The sequence below is a fragment of the Penaeus chinensis genome, chromosome 2 (genome assembly GCF_019202785.1).
Source record: "Penaeus chinensis breed Huanghai No. 1 chromosome 2, ASM1920278v2, whole genome shotgun sequence".
Taxonomy (NCBI): Eukaryota; Metazoa; Arthropoda; class Malacostraca; order Decapoda; family Penaeidae; genus Penaeus; species Penaeus chinensis.
Window position 1 is genome coordinate 1299663 of NC_061820.1, and position 6470 is coordinate 1306132.

Below are 6470 nucleotides of genomic sequence, written 5' to 3' on the forward strand. Positions count from 1 at the left end.
TGAGGCGATCGATAACAAGATCATAAAAGTATAGTACCAATAAGCTAACAAAAAGGAAGAAAACCATAGACGGTAAAATTATATATTTTTTAGAATGTTACTCTAATATATAGTAGAACTCGTAAAACAAACCAGGGAAACATATTTTCTATAATGAACCATCAGGCAACAAGCTTTAAAAAAATCAGATATTGTATAATATACAAAAAAAGAGATGATATCAGAGGGGAATAGCTACAGAAAATAGAACAAAATGTAAACTGAATACCTCCATAAAAATAACGGAGATCATCACTAAAAAAAGTAGTAAGACGAAATAAAACAGAAAGAACACCAAATAAAGCAAATACATATATATATATAAATATCCTCCCCGAGCCGGGAGAAGAACCATCGCCTCAACAACAACATTGGTTCACGTCCCACTTTGGTCTCCTGTCAAAGTTTCTCTGATGGAGGCCTTATTTACCCTCGTTTCTTCGCTTTGGTGAGTTAAATGAGCGATTTAGACTTGTTTTTGAATTGGTTAAGTGGTATATGAGCCGGGATATTCATTAAATGGATGAGAAGACGTTCTGGTGCAAAGGTCATGAGTTACCCTTTTTTCGGGAAGTTTTGTTTTTTGTATTGTGTGCAAGTGCAATGATTGTGTTGTTGCAGATTTAGCAAGGTTTTATTCATGCAACGTTGTATCAGATGTAGGTTTGGTATCATTGGGTTTTGTTAGGACTAAAGACCGACGGTAATCCGATCACAAAAGGGGGAATAGACGAGTGAAAAAACAAAATCTGCTTTGTTCTTCCCGAATTAAGATTTACTTTTGAATGACATTGAGATTTTGATACGCATTCTCACGGTCTTTTATGGCAGGAAATGTGTGCGTAAGAGTTGATGTTGAGGGATGTGTATTGCGTGTTTCTGCGAAGGATGTCATTGTGCTCTGTGTATTGTATTTTGCATTGTAATTTGTATTTGTAATCTTATTCATATTGGTGTTTTTATTTGTATGGCATTTGATTGATTTTTGTTGTCTCAATTCTTTTATGTCATTATTTCGTCCTTATGCAGATGACTAATGTCTACCACAAACGTTTTACATTTTCCTAAGTCTTGCGTCATTTGCATCTAGTTTATATAGACTGACACTCCCATACCTCCATTTAGTAGTTTTCGTACCTCCAATTCTTCTTTGTTTTATCCCTCATTTTTTACTTATCTCGTTGTCTTTCTTGCAACGTGTCCCACACATTTTGCATGCATGCCTTGAACACAGTTTCAGTGTCTTTGATGATTTCTTGCAATAAAGAGACTACTTCTAATTTATATTGTTTGTTGTTATTTAGCATATTTTTAGTATGTTTTTATTATTATTACTTTTTGTTTGTTTTTTTCTTATCGTCATGAAGTAAAGATACATATTCAGGAATATTCTCAGGGCACAGAATATTACATTGAGTTCTTTTCTTTGCTGTTAAAATGTGAAAATTTATGTGATGGAATTTACTTGCAGAATTTGCATTATTTCTTGACAAATTTCATTTTATATATAAGTGAATTTATTTTTTATATTTTTATTATTGATATTAGTATCATAAAGTCTAAGGATGTAACTGGTAATACATTAAAGCCTGAACCAAAGCTTTTGCTTATATTGTTTAATCTGATAGTCTGTCTCCAGACATTTATATAGACTTGAAAATAAGTTTGTTCCTATTTTAGATACTCCTGAAAATATGAGTTAGCTATAAAGTTATATGGAATTTAGACAGTAAGGAATTAGGTAGCTTTGTTAGGTTTATTATTATTATTTTTGAATATATGAAAATATTCAAAAGTTAATTTAGAACTATTGAGTTATACACCATTAGATGAGAACCCAATGCAGACAGGGTTTGAAGAAAGTAGTTGTGAGGTAAAGCATATTTTTATTCAAATGAGAATATTTTTAGGTTAAGCATTGAGAACGACCTCAATATTAGTTATTTTTTCTAGATGTACCCACATTTTCTTTAGTAAGGGTTTATGCAGTCAAATAATACATTTTTTTCATGACATATATATTATATATTGGTCACTAGATATGAATAACATCAGAGGTCATCAACAATTGCCAAGTTTTCTGAGTTTTGATAGTTGACTTTTTATCAATAATGAATGTATTTGCTGCAGTACAAAAGAAGGCACTTTTTTCACCTCTGTGTGTAGGTTAAAGATAAAGTGGCTTTATGATGTATAAAAAAAATCATATTTGATCTACTTTGTGTTGGTTTCTTCTTGATTTCTTTGCAGTAAAATTATAGTTAGGGCACACACAGTAGCTACATACAGTATAAGTCAGAGCACATTGAATCAACAGGTTGCTGAATTCTCAAACATTTTTCTTCTGTGACATGAATGTTGGAAATTAAAAAAGTATAAATGTCAAAAGATAAAGTTGCAAATAAGAAATACAATATTATAAGGTAATTAAACCTATGATAGATTTTTGGGCAAGGAATTGTCATGACCTATGCAACTTCAGGGCTCTGGTAAAGATCAGCAAAATCAATTACATATATTTAGGCAGGAATGATTTTTCACTTGAAGTTGAATTGCAACGTAGGCCCACAAACTGGACTCACGATGGTCATAATCTTGTGATTTGAAAACTTTTTCATTTTCAATTTGCAACTTAAAAAGACAAAAAATGTTTTAGTATTTGGAGATCTATCAGTTCTCATGTACTGTATTTATGTTGTAAACTAAGACTATAATTCCTCCCCAAGTCTTTGTCAGCAAATTTCAGAATATACTGTACATATATTATTACAGTATTTTTAAGTCAGTGACCTCAAACAGAAATTCCATGCTCATATACATTAGATAACACCAAGACCTACTTTTTGGAACTTTTATTTTTTCATATATTGTGCAGCATGAGAATGGCCAGATTTCTTAATGGCACATTGGTTAGAAAGTTGCCAATATGTTGTTGCCTTTGTGGCTGCCAGTGAAAAAGACACTTCTGTTCATTTGCATACAAATCTTGTCATAAAGTATAATATGTAAAGTATCCTGGCATTGGCTTAGTATAGTATTCTGCAACAAGAAAAGTTGTTTGTAGGAGGAAAGAGTGATGTACAGTTCAGTATCTGTTATATGATGTGGTTGAAATGTACAAGTTGCTATACTTGTATGAGACCAACCACTTTCCTCTGACTTGAAGTTACTTACAGGATGCAGGAAGAATGAAGGTGATAAGAATGATTTCATATGGTGGTTGCCCTGTGAGCACCATGCAGAGCTTTGGTGTATGACTGAGGGAAATGTATGAAATTAGTGGTATTTGATGATCACTGTCACTTTCAGTAGAAATTGTACAGTTGAATGGAAGGTAGAGGGGTGTGTAGGAGAGGTAGATAAACTTAAATTATATGAAGTCATACAGGTAGCTTCCACCCACCCAAAACAAAGAAAAAAAAAAAAAAGAGTTAGATTCTTCTTTCAAAGGTAAATCAAAGAAACTATATTTGCATATTTTACTGATCCACTGTCCACCCAGTATTTCAGTCAACCCATCCACAGAGCTAACCTCCTCACCCTTATTGCAACTGCCGCTACATAAGATACAAGATAGATGTTAGGTTATTGAGAAGCATATAGAGTGGGAGGGAGTAAAAGAGGGTATGAGCAGGCTTAGAGATTGATAAGATGTTTAAGAACAATGGTCAGGGAAGAGCATGTGCTGATAAGAAGAATTTCCATTATAATTGTTCATTTGATTATATAGTCTTGCACTTTTTTTTATATATATTTTTGTGTCAGTTTGTCTAATCACATCATATAGGTTTTCCATAGTAGTAAACTGTCATTCCTAAATTGTATGCATAACCCTAATGTGGATAAATAAATGACAGAATATAAGATGTTTGTGACGTCATGGCATGAGAAAGTGATCCTGTTGGAAAGCAAAAACTAGATCTTTTGTTATTCTCTTTTTCTTGTTGTAACTTACTTTCTAGCATTCTTGTCATTACTATTATTTTTGTTGTTGTTATTGTCATTTATTATTACTATTATTATTGTTATTATTATTATTGTTAATATCATCATCATCATCATCATCATCATCATTGTTATTATTATTAGTCATTATTATTATTGTTGTTCTGTACTGTTCTGAAAAATTATTTATTATTATTTTGTTCCGGATGTACTATTATTTATTATTATTGCTGGTTATTATTATTATTTCCTTTATTGTTGTTCTGTACTGTTCTGAATATTTATTGATTATTATTTAGTCCCGGATGTACAACTTGCTCTCCCAGGCAGTCAAGGCCGGAATCGTAAAAGTCACTGACTTGAATACTGTGCTCGCCCGGCGCTTCAAGATCTATCCAGAAAGTTCAAGATGAAAACCGTCAGTTTTATTTTTCATTCACGCTGTACATGATTAGCTTCACCATTTTGTAGCAGGTGAGCATTTTCAACACCATTGGTAAGCTGTTCCGATCCCACGTCAGTAATACACGGACGTGGCAGCAATTATCGGGGAATCAGTCATGTGGTGTCTGCCTCACACAAGGAGCTGATTGTGTTCCGCTGATGATGATAAGGCTCCTCTCTCTATCATGAGCCGGACGAGCGGGGCTTCCGAAATCAGGTGTTGATGTATGACTTATAAATCGAGGGTTTGCTGTTGATGTAAAAAAAGAAATTGTGGTGTGTTTATCCCGTGTTAATTGTTTTGCGTTTGTTTAGTGCGTTCCCTCGTCTATGCAAATGTGTTGACGTTTCATGATGGGGATATTATTTTTCAAGGCGCTGTGGTGTATAACGGTGTTTATTCTCTCTCCGGGACGCACGTGGGGGAGGGGATTTTAAATCTTTTCTTCGCGTACGTTTATGCGTGTCTTAGGTAGATCGGCAAGTGTAGACGGAAATTCCTTGATATCGTCTGTGTCTTCTGTGACGGTAATTGGCAACAAAGGGCAGGGGTATAAATGCGGTTAATATATACACTGTATCATACGTCATTTTTTGAAAGATGAGGGCAATGTCGTGGTTTTAGTATATCGCAAGTTTGTGGAATTAGAGTTAATTAATTAATGAATTTCAGTGTTTACTGTAGTTAGCGGTTCGTTATTTACACAGTTATCATATTTAATAAGGCTTTAATACTGGGAAAGTGCAGTTAATGCAGGATGTATTTGCGTCTCCACGTATTAAAGAAAATGGGCACAGCGTGAAATTTATGAATGAACTACAAATGGCCTTTACGCTATCGCCATTTCTCATGATAATGCGTTATTGTGCTTATACAAGACGCCTTCAGAATTAGGGATTTTGTTTCCTAACTGTCGGAAATTCGGTGGTTAATAGAGGGACTTGACTAATGGAGTGGCGGTAGCTTGATGGTTAATATGATAAAGAGAGACGGCTGTTAATGGCGTTTGAATGGTGATGTTTAGTCTTTAACCTCTAGCGGCACTTCCATTATCCGGTTTGAGTGATGGTTAATGCTTATTTGTATTCTGAGTTATTTCTTATTCCTTGGTGCATTAAATCGGTCTAACCGCACATTCGCAGTCTGAATTCATTAAATGAGAAAGTCATTTTCAATTTCTAAGGGAATGTCGATTTTGGGTAGTAGAACGTCGAGTGACATACGCACACATGCACACGCGCGCGCGCTCACACACACACACACACACTCACACACACACACACACACACACACACACACACACACACACACACACACACACACACACACACACACACACACACACGAAGAGAAGAGAAGAGAAGAGAAGAGAAGAGAAGAGAAGAGAAGAGAAGAGAAGAGAAGAGAAGAGAAGAGAAGAGAAGAGAAGAGAAGAAAGAGAATTTTAAAGAGAGAGAGAGAGAAAGTGACAGACAGAGAGAGCGAGAGAGCGAGAGAGCAAGAGAGCAAGAGAGCAAGAGAGCAAGAGAGCAAGAGAGCGAGAGAGCGAGAGAGCGAGAGAGCGAGAGAGCGAGAGAGAGTGAGAGCAAGAGCAAGAGCAAGAGCAAGAGCAAAAACAGAGAGGAAGAGAGAGGAAGAGAGAGGAAGAGAGAGGTAGAGAGGTAGAGAGAGAAAGAGAGAGAAAGAGAGAGAAAGAGAGAGAAAAAGAGAAAAAGAGAAAGAGAGAGAGAGGGAGAGAGAGGGAGAGGCAGCAGCAGCAGCTCGGGTATTCCACTGTCTCCCATTTCTGACAGGTAGACAGCCATCAGTGTATCTCAGTGTCGCATAAATATATAATTCTTAAAGCCGGCGGCGATAGAGGGAAAGGTTGAATTTTACTCATGGTATATTACTCATTAGAAATTCTAGAGACTGGGATTGCTATGATTGATATGCTTTTCAAAAAAGATATAGGAGCAGTTTAAGTTAGGGCGTCGTCACGAAGGCCGGGCGATGGGAGAATGATAGCTTTGGTTGATTATAATACGCTCGGTAAATATAC

The 6470-nt window shown here is 35.5% G+C and overlaps 1 protein-coding gene across 1 annotated transcript in view; it reads left to right on the forward strand.

The window, feature by feature from the left end:
- Positions 1 to 380: 380 nt before the first annotated feature.
- The window catches only part of LOC125030123 (AKT-interacting protein-like), a 104134-nt gene continuing 98044 nt past the window's right edge, over positions 381 to 6470 (forward strand). The window contains exon 1 of the mRNA XM_047620277.1: positions 381 to 487. The gene's annotated coding sequence lies outside the window, so the exon portion shown is untranslated. The remainder of the gene's footprint in view (positions 488 to 6470) is intronic.